Source organism: Xenopus laevis, chromosome 7S (assembly GCF_017654675.1).
Source record: "Xenopus laevis strain J_2021 chromosome 7S, Xenopus_laevis_v10.1, whole genome shotgun sequence".
Taxonomy (NCBI): domain Eukaryota; kingdom Metazoa; phylum Chordata; class Amphibia; order Anura; family Pipidae; genus Xenopus; species Xenopus laevis.
Genome location: NC_054384.1, coordinates 98060496 through 98083856, shown reverse-complemented (window position 1 = coordinate 98083856; position 23361 = coordinate 98060496). Strand labels below are relative to the sequence as shown.

Sequence of the window (23361 nt, the reverse complement as noted above, 5' to 3'; positions counted from 1 at the left end):
TGGTTAACTGTTATGCCAAAGCTCACCCTCACTTTCTTCCCAAATGTCACCCAAATTAGCCTTCAAGATGAAGCCACCACTACAAGCCTCCACCAGAGAGCCAGCCCAACAGTTTGGGAACCACTGCCCTATGTTCTTTATAAGCATCATTAAATGGAATACAAACCCGATCCATTAAAAGTGTGTTCCTAATATGTACTACTACCTTTATTGTTGTGTCCTTCATTTCAAGCCCCTGTATTTGGCTTTCTCTCTCTCTCTCTCTCTCTGGAATTGTCCCTATCAGCAGTAATAGCTGCTTGGGAGACCTGTTAACAGACAGCAATTGTCCTACCTTTGTGCAGCTTAGGACCAAGTGTGAAGAACACTCTATACAATGTCATGCCTTCCAAGCCCAGTTTCTCTCACTCACAGTACATTAGCCCCCGTTAGAAGTTGTCCTTAGGGACCCACTACCCAGTAAGCTGGTATCATGCCTTTATAAAGCCCTCAATTATACAATCCCTCCCCCTTTCACTAGGGCACAAGCTAAATGGGTACATGTGCAAAATGGAGTTGCTTTCTAGAGTGCCGTTGGACCCTGCCCATGCCTTGGCCATTCCCCCAGCACTGACCCAACCCAGAACTGGTCTGTACAATAAAATTATTATCATAAATATAAAAGATAGCAGGTATAGCATACTATAGGGGTCATTTACAAGCATGGTTACAATTCTTCAGCATTTTCATGCCACTCATTAAAGGTACTGCCCAAACACGTTCCTTGCACTTTCATATAGTTGCGCCAAGGGAAATTGCACCCATCTTGCCTCTTCTGCTGAACTGCACACAAGGGCATCTATTGATCCAAGGGAACTGTAGAGCAACTGCCACCCTGTATGGTGGGAGTTTCAGGGTTCCCACAGTGGGCTATATAAGTAGGCTTATAGACTTTCTCCTAAGAAATCATGCACAAACATCATTTTAATGGCAATCTGGAATCCCAATTATGTGAATGTTACCAGCAACTTGCTACAACACACACGCCATTGCATTCCTTTGTATGCAATTTCAGCAGGCATGTCCTGAAATTGCACTTTGCACACTGCACTTGCAGTCGTAAATGATCATTTATGCCTCCTTATTTCTGCCATGTTGCTATTGTTGCTTCCATTTGTCCCATTTGAAACTGTTTGGAAGCAAACAGTTTCTAACATTCTGTTGCTCTTTTATCAGTCACTAGGTCCCAGCGAGCAGCAGCATTTCTCACATCCACAGGAATATTTTATAAAATAGAGAAACATTCCAAAAATCTCTAAAATTCGGTGCGTGTTTGATATCCTTTAATAAACAGGATTACAGACACAGTAAAACTCCTGCCAGCAGAGCTTACAATCTAATTACTGAGAGATAGTTGAATGTACGCTGCATCAAGTACCAAGGGTACAAAGCTGCTTCAGAACTGGTGCCCTACTGGTTAATGTTTAATTCCAGCTTTGGTTCCTATAGTATTGACCCACATTCACTTAATTGCTTTGCTGGATTAAACCAAAAAAAGATTGTCCCCATGCATTTTGTCTTTTTTTGCTCCGGGCACAGTAATATGTGCGGAGCCTGAGGGAGGATCATTACACAAATGCACTAATGAAATGGCACAGCACAAAGCAACAAGGACACACTCACTTCCGTTAAGATTAATTACAGTGATTCTAAGTGCAATGATCTCACTCACAGTGATTAAATAGAAAGGTGGGAGGGTCTATACTTATACTGGAAGGGGTCATAGACAGTCTTACTAAATATAGGCACTTTATCATCTTCATTCTATAAAGAATAATTGGCACCTTTCTAAGCAATGAATGTAATCTTGTTTATACAAAATAGTTACTTGGAGCTGAAATAAATATTGATAAAAATGGAATATTGTATGAAGTTGTATAGTTTTGCTACATGGGCTTCACTTTACTGCTTTAAAATGTATTGGCACTATATTGTCTACACATAGTTGATGTATGAAAATTGTGATAGTTGTACGATATGATATTATATCTTTGTGGATTTATCCACCCACTTCATGCCGGTCGACTGTATGTGAAATGCATTTTTGTACTGGTTAAATAAAGAATATATAAAATGTATTGGCACTTTTTTACTCTTGCATGGGGGACCTGCAAGATTTGCAAGATGATTGGTCAAAATGGTCTTCCAACTTGGCACACGTGTCCAGATGGTCGGCCATTGTGCCTGGCGCCATGTTGGTGGGCATCAGTTGAGGCAATGTGAACAGATACATTGTACTTACAAAGGATATAAATGCATGAACCTTTAATATAACAAGAAATAACAGACTCATGGGAGGGAATAGCACAGTCTTTAACCCCCACAGCTTGGGAATCCACAAGAATTTCCTGTGTTAAGCCAATGATGTGAACGACAGGAGTCGTAGTTCACTAACAGCTACATGTGCACAATCTTTTATTTAAATAAAGCCTAACTATATATATTTCTCACATATACCAGAGCATCGTACAACTGCACTGCTGTCACATGGATGAATGGTTCGCCTTACTGAAGGGGAAACTGCCTTTTGCATCCTAAAGGGTGACCTTTTGTTCTTGGCACATTATTGTAAATAGAATGGTCCCCTGAGCATTGTCTGTCTTGACCCTTGATGTGTCACAATCAACTAGCATCTCTTCTCCAGAGAAAACACAAGACTTTCTTTGTTCTATGTCAGACATCAAACAGTCCTCCAAGATAATATATCTATATCTATATATATATATATATATATATATATATATATATAGATATAGATATAGATATAGGTAAGGGATCTGTTATCCAGAATGTTTGGGTCCTGGGGTTTTCTGAATAACAGATCTTTCCGTAATTTGGATATTCATACCTTAAGTCAACTAGAAAATCATGTAAAAATTGAATAGGCTGGCTTTGCCTCCAATAAGGACTAATTATATCTTAGTTCGGATCAAGTACAAGCTACTGTACAAGCTAACGTACACATTTTACACCTATCGCACTCTTCATTTAGCTTTCCCTTTTATTTCTTATTGACATCTATACTCACACTTATACTCATATCTATATTCACACACATACATACATAATTGGGCACCTATACATATCATTTTACTTTGCCTTCATTATTGTGTTTCTATTATCAATTTTTTTAAAAAATGGGTGTTGGTTTGGGCAGTCTCTGTCTCTTATGGTCAGTTTGACAAGAGGAAGCATCCTATCAATTAGTTGTCCAGCACTTAGGTAAGTAGGTGGAAGAAGTCTAAGCCACTTCATCTGGTTCCTTTGAACTCAAAACTAGAGCTGCCACTGCCCCAAGTATTCAAACTCCCAGGGGAAAGGTTCAACTTAATCCCCACCCTGGTTCCTATTTTTCTATTTCCAACCACCCTGTTTCCTATTGTATACTTGCCAATAATCCAAGATAAGCGGACAGGACCACACCAAGTGAAAATAATTTGTTCCCTCCTGTCTACAACGTGAGCATCTCTCAACTCTAGTTGGAGAAATGTAGCTAACTTTTTGTGGTTGGAATGCTATTAAATAAAACAAAATGTATTAATTTTTAAATCAAGCAGAAGAGTCCCTTTTATGTTACAGAGACCTTGTAACTACCTCCCAGGTCTCCCACCCGAGGTCAGACACAACCAGTTGGCAAATGTTGAATCTTGAAAATCATGCATGGATAAATAAACAGTTCCTCCTATCTGGACTATATTGACTACTTGTTTTATTTCAGAACCAAATATTGAATATCTAAAGCTGTTGTCTGAGTGACACAACCTAGAAGTTGACTATATGAAGGGAAGTTCCCTTGCCAAAACAAATCTCCAACATAATTAATAGTATTCCTTTTCCAATAACCCAATTCCATTCTTTGAGATAATAAAGATAAATAGGAGCTGAACCACAGTAAAGAGTATATTGTTGCAGATAAATATACATATATTTACTGCACCCAAGCTCACCCTCCATATGACTTCCTTTCTTCTATTCCCCGACCCCCCCAATGAACCTTGTAAGAGAATTAATCGTAGAAAGATGCCTACATGTTTGGCTGTTGGTGTATGTAGGTATGTGTCTGAAGTTCAAGGTCTGAAGAGCAACCAGTAGACTTAGATTTAGATCCAGACTTCAACAACGGAAGTCTGGATCCATCACACCCCCAAAATACCAAAGCAAAAGTTGGAGAAGAAGGTACCACCAACAATGAGGGAAGCTCAGAGAAGCAAGCAATACAGTAATTTATTTTACGAGTGCACAACAAAATGCTCTTCTAGTCATTTTACTACAGAGCAACACACTGAATATTGCATTATAGTCACAGTCAACAAATAGTTTAAAAATACAAATAAAAGTATTTTTCCCATTTTTACCTTACTTGACATTTAAGAGTCTGCTTTTGAATATTTACGTTGTACAAGCTGATGTAGCATGCTGATTCCAGACATTTTTTGCATGAATTCATGAATTCTTTATAGCTTGGGAAAAAATATTTTGCTTGCCTATAATAGGAAGGTAATTCTAATCCAGTGCAAGATGCATGCAGTGGCTTATACAAAACTGGCAGTTACTGCTCCCCAACATGCCCTCCCCAAACAATGTGCATAGGAAAATGATCATAACTAAACTGTAACTAAAAACCCCTGTTTTGTAAACATATGCATTTGCATTTATATTGAATTACTTATGAGACAGGGGCCCAGGGAAGTGCATTGTAAGTAGCACTTCCCTTATACTTAAAAAAATTTTTATTAGCCCTAAGAGTGCTTCCACCACCCCCCCTAGATTTTTGTAGGAAAATGATTTACCCAAGCAATGAATAGAAAAGTCACTAGTCTAAAGCCGACAACTGATTGAGATAACTATATATATATGCATACACTAACTATAACATTTAGTATCACAATAGCCTCATTCCAAGAAATCATCCAAGCCCCTCTTAAAGGACATGTCAACCCAACAAATTAATAACATAATTCTAAGCAACTTTGCAATATACGTTAATAATTTTTTTTTATGGTTTTTAAGTTATTTGTATATGTATTGCTATTGAAAGCAGTGTTTGCCTGGGTCCCACCCTCAGAACAGACTGACCTGCTCTAAGCATACATGAAATTTCATGGACAACATTTCCCTGAATACAATTAAAGGATTCTGGTGAGGAAAAACACAGCAATGTTCTCACACTAGGAGGCTTACTTGCAGTGCATGGGTACACTAGAGGCTTGGCAGGTCATGAAGCCATGATGGGGCCAAACACAAGCCAATGACTGATGAACCAGTACCATTTTTGTAAAATCCCTACATTGACATACATTTTGCAACTACTCATCTAAATGGATGGTATTTGATTTCACAATGAACAAAAAAATATCGTGTTATAGTTATATCTTTGATCTGAGTGGGAAATATCCTTCTGTAGGCTAACTGATTCCACACTATCTCCCTGGCAGCATGGCTACAAACATCATTAACATCACCCTTACGTCTTCTATGATTCTATATTTCAAATAAAGAGCCAAAAGAGAACACAACCAAGGGTGCATGGTCTGGTTTGATGACATGGCTAAATTAGACTTCAATAAAACTTTCCTTCTAATGGGCTACACCCTTGGTTTACTCATACCCTACTGTATATACAGATTTACTATACAACTATGCCAGCAAAACCATTTAATAAAGAAGCTTAAGTTATAAGTGAACTGGAAAATACCAAAAATGTTCTATATTTAATTTGAGTAATTATTCCACTAGCAATAACCAAATCAACTATACAGGAATAGTACGGCATTATCCAAAATGCTCATGACATGGGGTTTTCCGGATAACATATCTCTCCGTAACTTGGCTTGTCATAGCTTAAGTCTACTAAAAATAGATAAAAAATGAATTAATTATATCTTAGTTGGGATCAAGTACAAGGTACAGAGAAAAAGGGATATCAATTTAAATTTGGTTTATTTGAATAAAATTGAGTCTATTGAAGATGATCTTTCATCTGGATATTCAGAATATCTAGCCAAGTCCCCTAGGTTTGTGTTGATGTTGAAATTTCTTGGATATTCCATCTATATTCTATAAAAAACGCTTCATTTTAAAAACTGTCTATTGGTATACAGTCATTCTATAATTAGTTCCTTTAATGTTCCTTGACTGCATATGTGACATGATATCCAGTATGATGGTTGAGAGATGATGCTTGTCAGAGGCAGTTTTCCCATGTTCAGAAGGAGCAGGCCTGTCTATGGGTCATTAGTTGCCTTATTCTGGCAGGAAGTTCATTAGGAGAACTCATTTACAGATGCCATAAAAATGTGACATTTTCTTCTTCCTATAGCAGCAGTTACCTGTCATTTGTTATGCAAAAAGGGACCATATTGCAACTCAAAGAAATGTCATTTTCCCAGAATTTGTTAGTTCATAAAATATTATTATTAGTATTATCAGCATGCATTTATAAAGCAACAAAAGAAGGAAGCAGGTACCGGCACACAGGTGCAATTCAAGTAGGGGAATTAACCCTTACGTGTTTATTCAGTCGACACACAACGTTTCGGGGGGCACTCCCCCTTCGTCAGGTGATACAGCCATACAAGTGAAACAGGTTTAAATACCCATAAGACACTCCTCCCAGGATCCCATTGTCCAATGTCCAGAACGGAATGCAAGATTATCCAATCCTGGGGCAATCCCAATTAGAAGTTTCAACACCATATGTGAAAAAAATCCAAGGTCCTAAACGAAAAAACCTGTTTCCAAAACGAAAAAGCGTAAACAAAAACCAAAAACATTTTTTATAAAAAATATATAAAACAGTAATCTAACGAATAAGGAAGATAACTTTCCCTAATAAATAGAAAAAATAGAAAAAAGGTTATGCCTCACCCTGGAAGTAGAAGACCTCATTACCCTTACAGTCCAACAATTACAGACGGGGCTGAAAGAGTTACGTCAGGAAACTCACCGGGTGGAGGAACAATACAAAGCAAAGGAAAGTCTGGAGACGTGCGAGGTGAAACTGAGAGAATTACAAGTAACCATAGAAAAAATGCAGCAAGAGATCCTGCAGAACAAACTGAGGAAATTCAAGCGAGACACAAGGGACTACGAGAGGGGAGAAGTATATTCCTGGAAGGAGGGAAGGAAAAATTTCCGCACGAAGAGAACGGCCATTTCTTCAGGATCAGAGCCATCTTTCTCACAGCAATCTTCGGAATCCGATACATCTTTACCCTCATCTGCCCAGGCCTCACCGGCTTTTTTAGGAAAAGATCGGACAATCACACCAGGATACGGCGCGGAAAAGGACACAAGAAAAAAGCATTACACAAGGAACAAAACCAGGAGGTAAATAATGTATTTAATTTATCCTCTTATTCAATATCACCATCGGAATTGTCTGTACTTAACAAAGGGTTAAATTTTGTCCCTGTACATACTAACCCTCCTTTTGACTTTACTGTGGATTTTTTTAAATTTATGCGTTCACTTAAACTTAAAGTTTTCTTTGCTGATAAGGAAACAACGAAAAAACAGGAGGACATGGAGCGGAAATTGGTTTCTAAATTACAAATTAAAAGCTCTTATATGCCACCATGTAATGTCCCAGCCCTTGATACTTTTGAGACATTAGTTAAAATGGATATGGAAAAATACTTACAGAAACAAATTAAGCCTAGGTGTAATAATCTTAATGGTCAAGAGTGGGCTGCCATTAACCAATTACAGGAAAATGGAGAGATAGTTATCTGTAAGGCAGATAAGGGAGGGGGCATTGTCATACTTAACAGCACTGATTACGATAAGGAAGCCATGAGACAGTTGGGTAACAGTATGCATTATAAAAAAGTTGAAGGTAACCCTATGATTAAGCTGAAAGATCAGATTAATGTATATTTAAACTCATCTGTGATGGAAGGAATAATTACGGAAAGCATGTTAAACTTACTTATGTGCAAAAATGCTCAGGTCCCACACATATATTTTTTACCGAAAATACATAAATCGGTGGTAAATCCACCGGGAAGACCCATTGTATCTAATGTGGGGTCACTTCTTCAACCTTTGGCAATTTTTGTGGACCTGGCATTACAGGAAATTGTTCCAACACTCAAACCATGCTTACGTGATACTACAGATTTCCTCTCAAGGTTGGGAAGCATTAAAGCCCCCCAGACTGAGTTTATTCTATGTTCTTTGGACGTTCGTGATTTATATACCTCAATTCCACATGAGGAGGGGGTGGAATGCATTCAGAAGTATTTAAGCTGTACTGAAATGCCCACTTATAAAGTGAATTTTGTATGTACATTGCTTGAAATGGTCCTGATGAATAATTTTTTTACCTTTAATAAGGATTTCTACTTACAGGTACAGGGCTGTGCAATGGGTGCCAATATGGCACCAGCATATGCAAATATTTTTATGGACTCTTTTGAACAGGCATTCATCTTCTCTAACAATGTTTTTGTCCAATTTATTGACTCCTATATGCGCTATATGGATGACACCTTTTTCATCTGGAAAGGCACTAAAGATCAGCTTGACTCCTTCTTGTTGTATTTAAATTCAGTCCATCCTACAATTAAATTCACACTTGAATGCAATGCTAAGAATATTCACTTTTTGGATGTAAACGTAGAATGGAAAGAGGGAACCTTTTATACAAGTTTATATACTAAGCCCACTGACAGAAATAATTTGTTGAGACCAACGAGTTTCCATGCACCAGGTCTGTTTAAGGGGTTACCTAAAAGCCAGCTGATGCGGGTTAAAAGAATTACCTCTACTGAGGAGTTATTCATACAAGAATCTGATAATATGATGGACAAATTCATTGCAAGGGGCTACAAACAGGAGTCTCTTAAAATAATGAGAGACGAAATAGCAAAAATCCCCAGGGAAACATTGTTGCAACAAAAGAAAAAAGAAACATTTAAGAGAATCCCATTTGTGTCAACTTATGACAGAAACTCTAATTTTGTTAAACAAACCATTCTAAAATATTGGGGGATCCTTAGGAACGACCCTAAAATTGGTAACTGTTTCCAATCTCCACCCATCTTCTCCTACAAACGAGGGAGAAATATTGGGGATCTAATTAAGCGAAAAAAGGCCCCTCCAACTGTAAGGCAGATCCCTTTCGGCACCTATCCATGTCAAAACTGTGGCCATTGTAATGGGATCATTAAAGGTGATAAGGTAATGCATCCCCTGAAAGGTACTCCCCATAAAATCAATGGGATACATTCGTGTAACACACAAGGGATCGTATATTGTATTAAATGTCCATGTGGCATGGCATATGTAGGCCAGACACAAAGATCTGTAAAGGTGCGCCTGAACGAACACAAATCCGTAATTCGCAATTACCAACCAGAGGTAGGGAATACACAAATTAAGAAGAAACACGAAACGATTTTGGCAAAACATTTTTATGAGCATAAACATGGTGTATCACAGTTGCGTTGGCAAATCCTGGAAAAAGTGAATAAAAAACATGGACAGGATTTCAAACAGAAATTATTACAACGGGAAAGTTATTGGATATGGACCTTACAGACTCAGGCTCCGAAAGGGTTGAATGAGGAATTCAGTTTAATGTGCTTTATATAATAAGGACTCCTGGATATATTGTTCCGTTTGCTTAACCATCTTCTTTTTACTTTTTTCAGATACTAGAATGAAAAACTTGAAATGTACTTCCAGGGTGAGGCATAACCTTTTTTCTATTTTTTCTATTTATTAGGGAAAGTTATCTTCCTTATTCGTTAGATTACTGTTTTATATATTTTTTATAAAAAATGTTTTTGGTTTTTGTTTACGCTTTTTCGTTTTGGAAACAGGTTTTTTCGTTTAGGACCTTGGATTTTTTTCACATATGGTGTTGAAACTTCTAATTGGGATTGCCCCAGGATTGGATAATCTTGCATTCCGTTCTGGACATTGGACAATGGGATCCTGGGAGGAGTGTCTTATGGGTATTTAAACCTGTTTCACTTGTATGGCTGTATCACCTGACGAAGGGGGAGTGCCCTCCGAAACGTTGTGTGTCGACTGAATAAACACGTAAGGGTTAATTCCCCTACTTGAATTGCACCTGTGTGCCGGTACCTGCTTCCTTCTTTCGTGCAGTATCGTGGAAGTGCCGACTTCCTAGGGTCTGAGCACCAGGTCTACTACTCCTTAGGGCTCGGGTGTGCACGTGAGTGTGTGTCTTTATAAAGCAACAACACATTCCACGGTGCTGTATAATAAATGGGTTTATACACTGAACATACAAAATTACATAAAACCAAGGATACAAGAAATGAAGATAAAGACAAACATTGGAAAGGATTGGGGGTCTCAATCATTCAGCCATAGTTCAAATAGTATCTAGGAAAAGGAATAGGTTAAGTTAAGTTCTTAGATATATCTATCAAATAGACATTCTCCTAAATTTTTTTTATTTATCTATAACATTAAGGGGCAGATTTTTCAAGGGTCGAATTTCGAAGTAAAAAATACTTTGAAATTTGACCATCGAATTGAAATACTTCGACTTCGAATATCGAAGTGAAAGTATTTTTCACCGAATTTGGCCATGGAACAATCAAAGTAAAATCGTTCGATCAAACGATTTGAACGATTTTAGCGTACAATCGAACGATTTTACTTCGATGTGTGAAGACTTAGAAAAACGGTCTAGAAGGTCCCCATAGGCTAATATAGCACTTTGGAAGGTTTAATTTGGCAAAGTATTGAAGTCAAAGTTTTTTTTAAAGAGACAGTACTTCGATTATCGAATGGTCGAATATTCAACGATTTTTACTTCTAATCGAAGTCGAAGTAAATTCGAAGTCCTAGTATCCTATTGGATGGTCGAAGTATCCAAAAAATTACTTCGAATTTTTTTACTTAGAAAATTTCCTCTAATTCACTTGGACCCTTGATAAATCTGCCCCTAATTGTTGTTATGAACTTCAGGGAATCTGAGAAAATGTTGTCCCCCAGCAATGTCTTGAAACCTTGAGTCTTCTGCTTTAGGACCATTCCCAAGATCTCCCAGTAGTTCATTTTCCACCTGTTGAGCTTTGGCCTGAACTTGGCCTCAACAAAACCATAACCTCTACTTCACCTCCAGTTGATAAGTAGGTTGCAGATGTATAAATATTGCTGTAACAACTATGCCCTCCTAGAGTGGCCAGTACCATGGTTAAGGAAATTAGGGTCTAAAAGCTTTTAAGCTCTGTCTAGTCCTTCTTCAGGCATAGCCTCATTATTATGCTGGACAATGCAGAAAGCAGATAGATCTATAAACCTTGTGAGTAATGTATTGTCTTGCTATTAAAAGGTGATTTCTTTTCTGCTTGTCAGGCTGGAGGAGCTTTTCTTCTATTAAATATTTTGATTTGTAGCCCCAACGCACAGCTTGATTTCTAGCAGAGTTTTATCCTTAAGATGTAACTGCCGCTCAGACTGAGACAGGTGAACAGATGTCTCTAGGGGAGATACAGTATTGTTTACATTAGAGTTGTATGATAAGGCATTTAGTCGGGCTGTTAAACAAAATGGAAATCGATAAGAATAACGAGACAAAGAAAATTAATTAGAAACAATCATTTGAAAAAAAGGGATGGCAATGGAGTCTATTTAGAATTTGGCTAAAACAACAGACTGACGGCAGAGTTATAGCAGAGGGGTGAGACGGTCAGTATAAATCACTGCCAGTACATGACTACAATGCAGTGTAAAGACTTTGCAGGGGTCTAGCCTTTGTGAACAAATGATATATAACTCCCTGCAGAGTATTCTCCTGTGATGAAGTCTAGAGGAGTGATCCTCAGCCAGCAGCTAGTGAGAAACATGTTGCTCACCGACCCCTTGGATGTTGCTCTCAGTGGCCTCAAAGCAGGAGCTTATTTTTGTTTTCCAGGCTTGTTTTCGTTGCATAAGACCAGGTGTACTGCCAAACAGAGCCTCCTGTAGGCTGCCAGTTCACATGTAATCCCATCACTTATTTTGTTCCACCCCAGACATTTTTTATGCTTCTCCCCAATTTTTTGAATGTGGCTCATAGGGTGTGATGTGCAAATCTGTCCTGTTTCGCTTCGGGAAAAACTGCTAAAAAATTAGCGGAACAGCTAAAATTTTTATTTTGATTTGGAATCAATAGGCGACAACATATTTTTTATGAGTGCAACTTTTTTCCTCACTCCAAATGTGCATTAAGGTTTATGAGTTTTTTTTCTTATTTTTTGTCTCAGCGACTTTTTGTCCAAATGTGAATCCATGGCTGGTGAAAAAAATTGCTTATAACTACTCATGGGTAAAAAGGTTGGGTACCCAAGGTCTAGAGCAATGCCTGCACCCACTGCAATTACATAGGGAAACAACAGCCACATATTGAAGTTAATCAACAGCCACAGGTTGGGGATCCCTGATTTGAGTTTTCATTTGGCAGTTAGAGCCCAGAGGTTCTCCTCCTGATTGGCATATGTGTGGACACAAAGCAGATGTCAGTCACCATGTGGCACCCAAGATGACAACTTTTGGAAGCCTAGAGTAGTTCTATGAGAAGGACTGACAGAAATCCATCTAGTCCCTGTCTTTGGACACAAAGAAGACGTCAGTCACCACATGGCCCCCAAGATGACAACTTTTGGATACCCAGAGTAGTTCTAGGTGTAGGACTGACAAAAATCCATCTAGTTTGTACTAAGATAGCTCTTAAGAACTGTTTAGTAAATAGTTAAAGCAGGTGAACATGATAGTATCTGGGGAAGGGTGGAGTCAAACCATAAAAGTTGTATATAGGCCATTCCTATAATAAACTCAACGTAAGCATCTATTTGGCACCATGCAAAGCACATCTTAACATTATTACAATGGTAAATGAGCCTCAGTGTGTTCTATTGTACATTAAGTGCACTTCAACCCCTCCAGGTGCACTTTGTAAGCAGCTCATGCAATTTGCTGATAACTTTAATATGTGCTTATTGAGTGTGGGTATGTGAGGGGGCGCCAACCAAAGGGAACTATAATAGACAGAGCTTGTAAAACAGTAACACAACCAGACATGACTGTTAGGGGAATAGTTATTAAAATCTGAATGCTAAAAACTCAAAGAATTTGAGTTTATTTTACTATAAAACCTTGAATTTTTCAAGATTTATTATACCCCGATGATGCAAAAAGTCAGAATCCAAAAATCTGCCATCTCAGACCTGCCGAGGTTGTGTATAAGTCAATGGGAGAGGTCCCTATCCTATTTGGAAGTTTCTGTGATCTGCGCTGGAATTAGCCCAAAAATGCAACTATTTTGAGCTTTTTCAGGCAAAAAAATGAAAAATTCAGACTATTTAGGAAAAAGCTCAGAAAAAAACATTCTATTTGGGTTTTCGCAAGATTTTATTGAGTTTTCCCCCGCTACAATTAAATTGTGCTTTTTTAATAATAAATAAGGTCAAATCGTGGATTCTAGTTTGGGTAGACTTTTTTATTTTAAAAAAATCAGCAAAATTCTGATTCTGATAAATAACCCCCTTTGTGTCGAACACTGGTAACATTCCACAGGGCTTCAGCACTGCAATCATCATCATTATCAATTATTTATATAGCACCAGCAAGTTAAGTCTGTATTTTAAATAAGCAGTGAGGTTTATCATCTTATCAAAAAGTAACTGATCTGTTTCATTAGAGCTAGTGATGGGAATCTGTGCAGTTTGCGTCGCCCAAAAAATTGCGAAATGGCGAAAATTTTTCCGAAAGTCAATGGGCTTCAAAATAATTTTGTCATGTGTTAATTTTTATATGCACGACTATTTGGTCCAAATGCATTAAAGTCAAGGGCGTCGGTATAATTTTTACGCATTTTTGGGCGAATTTCTCCCATTTCGCTTTGCTGAAAAATTTGAATTTCCCACAAATTTCCCACAAAATTCACGAAAATTAGCAAAACACCAATTTTGACGCCCGCGCCAATTCGCGGCAATTTTGATGCTCATGTCAATTTTGACGCCGGCGTTAAAGTCAATGGGCATCCAAATAGTGTTGACGCGTGACAGTTTTGATGCGAGTGATTTTTCAGGCGCACGTTCAAAAAAAATTTTCCGCAGTTTGGCGTATTTATTCACCGCCGGTGAAATGTGGAAATTCATTGCAAATTCATGCCCGCCGAATGTATTCATCCATCACTAGCCGCGGATTGTCGTCGCAGTTTCGTGAATTCATTCGCTTTGGGCAAAACTCAGAAGTTCGCTGCAAATTCGTGTCTGGAGAATTTATTCGCCCATCACTAATTATAGCAAATAGTGAAAATATATTTTTCTCTCATTTTTTCCAATATGGCGAATGCTTTGGGTTTACAGGAACTACACCACAGTAACTGGGCAGTGCCGGATCGCACTGCTATAAAACGTTCAGAGGCACCATGTTGTTTAATGGCAGTAGTAATCTTTTCATCTTAGTGGTGCTTGGAAGGCTGAATACAGAACACAACTAGGCAGACAATTGGCTTGGGAAGAGAGAAAGAGGCTCTGGGATAGAAGGAATCTGATATGAGGTGAAGGCAGAAGAATAGGAGAGCAAAAGAGACACAGACAGCAATGTGTGGGAAACTGGGGGGGAGTGAGAGAAAAGAGAGCACACTAAACAAAGAGGGCTCGGAAGAGAAAATTAGAGTCAGTAAGGGGGCAGAAGCAGGAAGGACTATCAGAGAGCGAGATGCAGACTAGAACTGGTGCAAATGGTGGGAACACTTCACTGGTACAAGAGATGAAATCAAGGACAGATGTGCTTAACCCGGTTCCCAAGGATCCTCCTAATTAAATTATATGTGGTTTTCCAATGAATGTCCTATAATATATACATTGTATACAATTCAACTCAGCAGTCAAATGAAGATCCCTCTTTGGGTTTTTCCCTAAGGTAGGATTTCCAAAAGCAATGGACATAATGAAAAGAATTTAACCTAATTCTGTATAAAAGTGAATGCAAATGTAGACTTGCATTCATACGCCACGCCATGTCTATGTCTGAGTTATGACAAATTAAGAAAGATATGAAAGCAGTTTATGGCATGACAGTTAGAAGGCTAATGTCCGACATCATGTTCTCTCCACCAGCACAGAAAACTTTGATACCACCAGTGCCTGATGCTATTAGCTGTAATGGCATCATATAGATGGCACCAGCCACAATCAGTGGTATTGTCCATCAGAGGTTTTTCATAGCAGATAAAACGCCACGTCTAACATTTCCATAATTAAGGAGAACTTGGCATTTGTTGGGGCTTGACAGACGCCATTTTTTTTGGACATCTCACTTTCTTTTGGGCATGACACTTCAGGTCACAGTGCTCAGGGATGAATGCTGATGGAAACTGTTATTTACTGATGGAACTATAGATAAACATAAAGTGAGTTTTTCCAATATCAAGCCACAAAATCTATAAACAATGGCCCTTTTTTTGATGGGCAACAGCAGAATTACTAAGACCCTTAGAGATTCAAGTCCTAAAGAGCTGAGCTTAGACCTTAAAGCACTGCTATTGGGCCCTGTGTCGTGAACCAGACTAGTAGTGTGAGAAATGGATTGGGCCTTGCAGGAAACATATTCCTCTTTGGGTCACATGGTATCACAGGCCGTCTTAATGATCCAGTTTACGGATGGCAAAATGTTCAGATCAGCAAAACTAATATCATAATGTGGGGGGGGGTCTGTGTGGCCAAAGATCTGTTTGTTTGACATATGTATCTTTCTATGGATGGCCAACTGTAATCTGAAGATACAATTCTTGGGGTTGACTTTTAAAATCCTTGGTTTTTGCTTTTCTTTCCCTTGGCCTCTCTGCCACACGGAGAAGAAGCATTGACTGATTCCTTGTTATTTTTAAAAGACACGTAAGAATTAAAAATAAAATATAAGTAAAAAAACCGGGCCATTATCTCCATGGCAACCAACATGACTGGAAGCATTAGGATTTATTCAGGATATGGTATAGAGCTATTCACTAGTAGTGTTGTCCTAGTTTCCCTGTCTTACAGACTTTGCTGCATCTGCTGCATCTTTGCGTTGTATTTCTGCTTCACAGATGGCGGAAACATTTTAGCACAGATAACATAAATACATGTTCTGTCTAACTTTAAGCCCCCATCTTAAAACCCTACTCTTAAAAGTCAAATCATCATAATCATTTCATTACTGCTGCCAGGCAGATCTCCTGCGAGCGAGATCACCTCGACTGTTTATTTAGGGAGAGTAAACACATCCTGAAACCAATTCGAGAGGCCGTGTTTCCTAGTAATGCAGCTTAGTGACATCCCTTATACTACAACAATGAGGTCAGTCTAGTAAATATTGTGCTGTTAGTTAATGCTTGACATCACAACTCTTTTAGAAGTACATCTTTTAGAAATCCAGGGGCAGTTGTTTGTTTTCATTGGGTTTTTGGGCTTGTAGCTCGGCATGTTCTCAATGACGGGGAAGCCTGAGGTTGTGAGCCTTTTAACGCCGAACGAATATTTCTATATTTGTTGTGAAAGCGATCGACCAGGTCCACTGCTTTCATATGTCTATTACATGATTCCCTTTGATAAGTTAATGAGAATCAGCCGCACAGATGAATCCGTTGACAGAAAAGCAATTTACGTACGTCCTGAGAAGTCATCTATGCGGATACAATGCTGGATTACACGTAAGCAGCTGTAACTAGGAAATATGGATTGACAAATGTTTTTGACCCTGTTACTGGTCACCAAACCAATAATTACTCTTACGACTAGTGATGAGCAAAATCTTTTGTCGTGTTTCTCCGCGAAAATGGGTGAAAAAAATTGTTGCGTCATAAATACATTGTTGCCCATAGACGTCAATGCATTAGGCAAACTTTTCTCCGTTTTGCTAATTTTCAGCAAAATGGGTCAGATTCGCCCAGGCTACTTACAACTCCTTCATCAAAGTCACTCAGCATGGCACTGATCAGTATATCGAACCAGTTCGGTCTTCTCATCTAAACACTACATTTTGTTACTTATCCACTTCAAGATGCTTCATACATGTGCCATTCTTTTGTATGTGCCTTAGGTCAGACTTTATGAACTTGGTATGCGCAATTTGGAATCCATTAAAAGTCAACATAGACTTCCTATGACTCCACCAGAAATGAGAGCAGGAGTCATAAATACAGTGTTAACCAGCACAGCGCCATGAGCAGTAACTGAGTGAAGAGCACAGGTTATTCGCCCAAAGAACATCAGGTCACTCAGTGGGCACCTTCGTTGAAAAGCAGCTGTGCCTAAACTGTATGGCCTGGTGTATATACCTCCACACCCAAACCCCAAACTCTACTACCAACATGTTGGTTAAAATGCATAGCAAGCTGGGGAAAAGCTTTGTTCTATAAATTCTTCCTGCAGGCAGAAGCTTGAAGAAATGTAAGGTAACAGTTCCACATCTTTAGAGGTTCTTCAGCAAATGCAATATTTCAGGTGTAGAAGTCCATTAGCTGACAGAATATCCATATATTGCAATTAACTAAATAGATCAATACTTTTTGCACCACTGGTTGCCTTATCTCTTAAATCACCTTCCTACTATCCTCCACATAGTTGCTACCACTCATCCCTATAACACTCAATCCTACCATATTAATGTTTAACCCTAAAAGTAACATACATGCCCACTAGATGCTTTGATACATGGACTGAGGATAGATTAACCCGAGTCTTATGTTCAAGTCAGCACTAAATATCAATCAAATAATGTAAACCATGACCAAATCATGAAAGTAATGACCCCCATGCCATTTGGAGAACCAACGAGATAAAGGCATCTAAAAGAAAAAGGTATGTACACCACTCACTGGCAATTTAATGACATTATATGCTGGGCAATGTCACACATGGTTATTGAGTTATTGAGTGTAATGATTTTATATAATTGTGTTGTCAAGTGTAACATTTGTAAAATGAGTGTTACCTTGGAAAAAGCTCTGTGTATAGCGCCATTGACTAGTATTGCAGTTTACATAGAATTTTACACTACTTTTCATGCAAATATTCTTTTCCACTTGAATTTGTCCATTTAAAGGACACCTTTTGGGCAAAGATATTATCCCCAACCAAAGGTGTGAGCTAATAGAGCCTGCACTCAGGTTGTTGGTAAGAGTATTTTTTTTTTAATTGCTCCCCCCCATCGCTAGGCAACCCGCAACCAGAAGGAGATTCCTATATAAATGGCCATGTTGGGGCACACAAATGCACATCATGAGCGAATGCCATGACTTGCTTATTATTCATGTGATGATAGAGGCGCATTTGCGCATGTGCTTAACCAACATGGCCGCCTGCACCAAGAACCCCCTTCCCGGTGCGAGTGTCCTAGTGCTTATAATATGTACAGTGACCCAGGGTGTCCAAATTGTGTACAACATGAACAATCAAAAATGCATTAGAGGACTTAACCCTCAGGCGACTGCAATTTCATCCAATTATAATGTAAAAATGAAATACAGTTTATTAATCTATATGGTAATATACCAGCACAATTAAAAACACCCAAACCTATTAAAATAATGGCACTACAGATTTAGTTTGATGGGCCCCTATATAACTTTATAGTTATAGTTTATATAACTAATATTTGTTGAAATAATGAATGCGTCCATGTAGTTACAATATTCCCAATGTCAACAAATATCCATCGCGATTTCGTTGGTTGTATATGCATGATAGAATGAAGTACTTTATATCCTCTACTGTTACAGAGCCAAACCTGTCTACACTGTGGCCCCCTGTTATATAGTTTGTAACTTGTTTTTATGGAAAAGGCCAGCAGTTTGGGCTGTCTTCTTTTCACTGGTGCGCAGCGCTTTCAGCCTGTCCGTTTGCCAGAGAACAGCCAATGCCTAATCTCAATGATATTTTCACAAACACCTTGCATGCCTTTAACTAGAATGTCAGTGTATGGGAAGGGATGTCCATTAATACCACCATGCTACTCTTCCTTCTTCAAAAACATATCCCTCAACCAGAACATTTATGTGGATAATGCATTCCATTATACAGTAAATAGAAGCACATTAGAAGTCTCCATGGATTTCTGTGATCTTAATAAAGAAATTGGCTAAGGAACTGGACACAGTGTCGGACTAGGCCTCCTGGGGCTCACCAAAAAACCTGAATGTTGAGGGCCCACTCTTTCAACAGATAGATGTAGATGGGGATAAATATAAAAGGTGTCCCGTAGATCTATGGTGGAAATAAGAAAGGGCTGGTGGGAATTCTCCTTGGCTGGGAGATTCTCTGATACATCTATAGCCTTACAGACATCCTCTGTGACTCCTAATTTCCTCATATGTAACAACAAGTTGTGCTTGTACAATATATACATAGCATACGCATGGAATACTCTATAACTAGGGTTGCCAATAGTGATGGGAGAATAAATTGGCCTGGCACAAATTCACAACGAATTTCCACACATTGCTGCCGGAGAATGAACTCGCAAAACACCTGCGAAAATTCACTGCCATTAAAAAATTTTGGTCAACACTATTCGGACGCCCATTGACTTTAACGCCAGTGTCAAAATTTAGGTGAGTGACTTTTCGGACATGCATCAAGAATTGATGCGGCTGTCAATTTTCAAGTTTCACAAAATTTTCGCAAATTTTTCAAGAAATTCGTCCATCACTAGTTGCCGGCTTTTCCTTCCTTTAAATCCGGATAGGGGGTGGCACCAGTGATGTCAGAGGCGGGGTTGACGATGCAAGGGGGTGGGCCAGTGATGCAGAGGGGCAGGCCAGTGACATGGCGGCTCTTGATTAGCCAAATCGCTCCAGAAGCAGGAGACAGACTTGCCCAGTTTTCAGACTTTTGAAAACCGGGCACACAAACAAGTTATAACTAAGGTTGCCACCTTTTTAAAAATTCTTTACCGGCTGGTGGGAGGCGGGGACACAAAGGGGCGGTGTGTGACATCGAAATGGGCGGGCTGTGATGTCAAAGGGGACGGGCCGCGCCACGGACGCCAAAAAAAAAAAGTAAGATCAAGGGGATTAGGGGCAGGCCAAGGCCTCTTTTTAATTGTATTACAAATTTACCGGCAGCTACATTGCCGGTAAATTTTTAATACCGGCAACCCTAGTTATAACACACACAAACAAGTTATAACACATACAAACAAGTTATAACACACACAAACAAGTTGCTTGAATGAATTGCTCTTCATTTCCATGAGTTTTGCCATCACTGACAACTGCACATTCCAATTATAAAATGTATTGTGCAAAGCAAGTAATATCTCTAAGCAACAAATACCATTTTCAAAAGGAATTTCCATTCCCATTTATATGTGAGTGTATCTGCACACAAGATAACACAGCAAGGACCGGGTTGTACTTGCAGTGTGATATTCCTCAACAGTATTCTCAGGAAAATTGTTAAAAGATTAAGGAAAATCCAACGATTTGGCAGGAGCTTAACATTCTAAATCCAAAGCCATGATCCTCTGAACTCCCTGAGCCAGAGACGGCATGAATGCTCAGAAGGGTGCCCATCTTGTATCCTGTTCACTGTGGGGAGGACACACATATTTATCCTTGATTTTAGATGAAACAGTGGACCTTATTCAGTTTATTTTTTATATTCAGTTTTCAATTTGCATTAGGAAACCTACTCACCCAAGAAAATACAGAGCACATTATATAGAAGCCAAGGGAAAATAGTATTCTACTTACAGTTATTATATTTATAGTTTTTTTTAAGCCACTAAAAAAGCCAAGTGAAATTAGGGGACTATGCATTGTTCACACTGTCATGCTGCATTGCTTCTCTGTTTCAGCCCCAAACAATCCATATGTTTCAGTCCTGGGTCTATTTTATACCTAGCAATTCCTTTGTTTTCAAAAAGTCACCATAATCTTTTTTTCAGAAGAAAGTTATTTACATACAATTTGGCATAACAGGTGCCCTGTAACATGAGTAGGACCTATCCTCTGCTCTGCTCATATAAAATGTAACATATATATATATATATATATATATATATATATATGTATATATATATATATATATATATACACTAATGCTAATGGACCAATGCTTTCATTCACATAATGTTTGAGCAAAGCAACTTCCAAAGAAAAACCATACCCAACTGTAACGGTCCCCTAATGCTACATATTTGCATTGTGATCAAATAAATAACCTCTTGTTACAAATCAGGACCCATGTATTTCTAGAATTTCTAGAAAGTGTGGCATAATAAAGGCTATTGAGAAATGGCTGAAGGTTTTTACACATATACAATGATGTCATGTGGGTACTAGTTTGGGTGCCATAGGTCTAGCACCCTGGGATGCTGATTTAGTGCCTTTTATTGGAGGGGGTATTTATTATTAACATGTATTTATATAGCGCCAACATATTGCGTAGCACTGGTATTGGTAATTACCAAAAACTCCTTGGTATAAATTAATGCCACTTCATTACCACTCCACACCAAGATTCCCAAATTGGTGAGCAAAACAGGACTGATTGGATTGCCAATGAGAGGACCACACATGGGATCCATGCACACCTATTGGCTGAGTACTGCATCCATGGCCTTGCTGTTCTTGCCAGACTGCATTCTCTAGTCTTTTTGATTGATGATTTTTCAGGGAGGCCATTGTTTTGCCCAATATAGAGACCAATTGACTTACGTGTTCGAAAGTAGCCAAGTTGGACTCTGTATAAACATGTATAGGTAATCTGACCATTCATGTCCAGCCATTTTTTATCTCATGACATTCAGCCACAAATGGGCAAGGACAAACTTTACCAATAATATTGTTGAGCCCCTATAGCCAAGTAATCAAATTGCATGGCAAGAAGGAGGGAGGTGTGAAATGTGGTCCATCTGAGTTGAGTAACAATCCCAAAACCCAGACCAGACACCAAGGTTCAGGTTATGGCTTATGCTTCTTCCTATAACAGACCCTTTTCACGTCAGGAGGAGCCCTTTGCTACTCGGATGCAACAGGTCTTAAAGTGAGAGCACAAAGACAAGGGTACTGAGCAGGCAAGGGAATCAGAGCATGTTACAGGAGGAAAGATTAAGCATAGTCGTGGAACAGGCTGGGGTAAGTAACTGATCAAACAGCGCAGTACAGAATCAGGATCCAGAAGAATAGTCAGTAATCAGGCAATCTCTGTTCTGGCAGCGAATCAGCAAGGGTCAAGGACAGGCAAGGTCAGGAACAGTAAATTAGATCAAGAGCACACCCAGGAACTTTCTCAGATGAGACCTAAATTGGGCAGTGAGTCAGTGCAAAGCAGGGGGTTATATAGTTAGTCTAATGGCTTACACAGTTCGATTGTGACCAGATTAGCAACAGGTGAAAGAAGCAATGACTACTTGCAAATACAAAGACCACAATAGCAGTGAACCAGGACCTTAGCTGTCTGCTCATCTGGAGTAGAGGCAATACAGACAGCATGAAAACACTGGGTCACTGGTTCAACTCCAGGCAGGATATTACAACTGCCTTATACACATGCTGAAGACAGACATCAACAGACCTGTTTTCATGACTTCAAAATGTCATCTTGCTGCTACAGAATTTCATAAGTTATAGGAAACTTGTATGATGGTTGGGCAATATGGTTTAAAATTGTTCAATTGCCAAGTTTAAAGAAATTCTAAGATCCAATCACGACTGGTAAACTTAATCTTGGGTAGCATTATGAGTCTTTCTTAGACGTAGCCATCAGCCTTAAAAACAAAGTGGGAGGAATGTAAACAAACATCTAAAGATGAAAGCAAATAAAAATAGCATCCATGCTGTTTGGGCTGGAATTATAGCCTTGAGGAACCCTTGAGAGATGCAATTTACATGAAGTCACACTGAGAAACACCCACTCGCTCTTGGTGTATATATTTGTTGCGCAAAGGATGAGCTCAGATTCTCCTCTGAGTTCCACAAGGTCATCGCCCTCACTGTCTCCTACAGGCATAGTTCAGCATTACAAAGTAGAAAGTGACTTTTATGAGTCATATTCTCAGCACTCATTTTACAGTGTGAGATTTTCATTGAACAAAAGAAAATATAGGGAATAATGCCTATAAGTTATTATAGAAAGCCCAACTGGAAGGTGAATTAAGATAAAATTCTGAATTTACCACTACTCCCCAATATGTTTTTGGAACTGTTGACTATTGGACGACACAGTAATGTTTTTGCATATCTGTAACCTTGTTTTAAGTTGGCCCTTTAATGTAAGACAACCACTGCCCTTATAAAAACCTATTAACTCCCTTCTGCCTGGGTACCAAGAACAGAATAGAATCAGAAATTACCAATCCACACTATTC

At 38.8% G+C, this 23361-nt stretch overlaps 1 protein-coding gene across 2 annotated transcripts in view; it reads right to left on the bottom strand.

Moving 5' to 3' along the window:
* ttyh1.S (tweety family member 1 S homeolog) overlaps positions 1 to 23361 on the bottom strand; it is an 88028-nt gene that overhangs the window by 53598 nt on the left and 11069 nt on the right.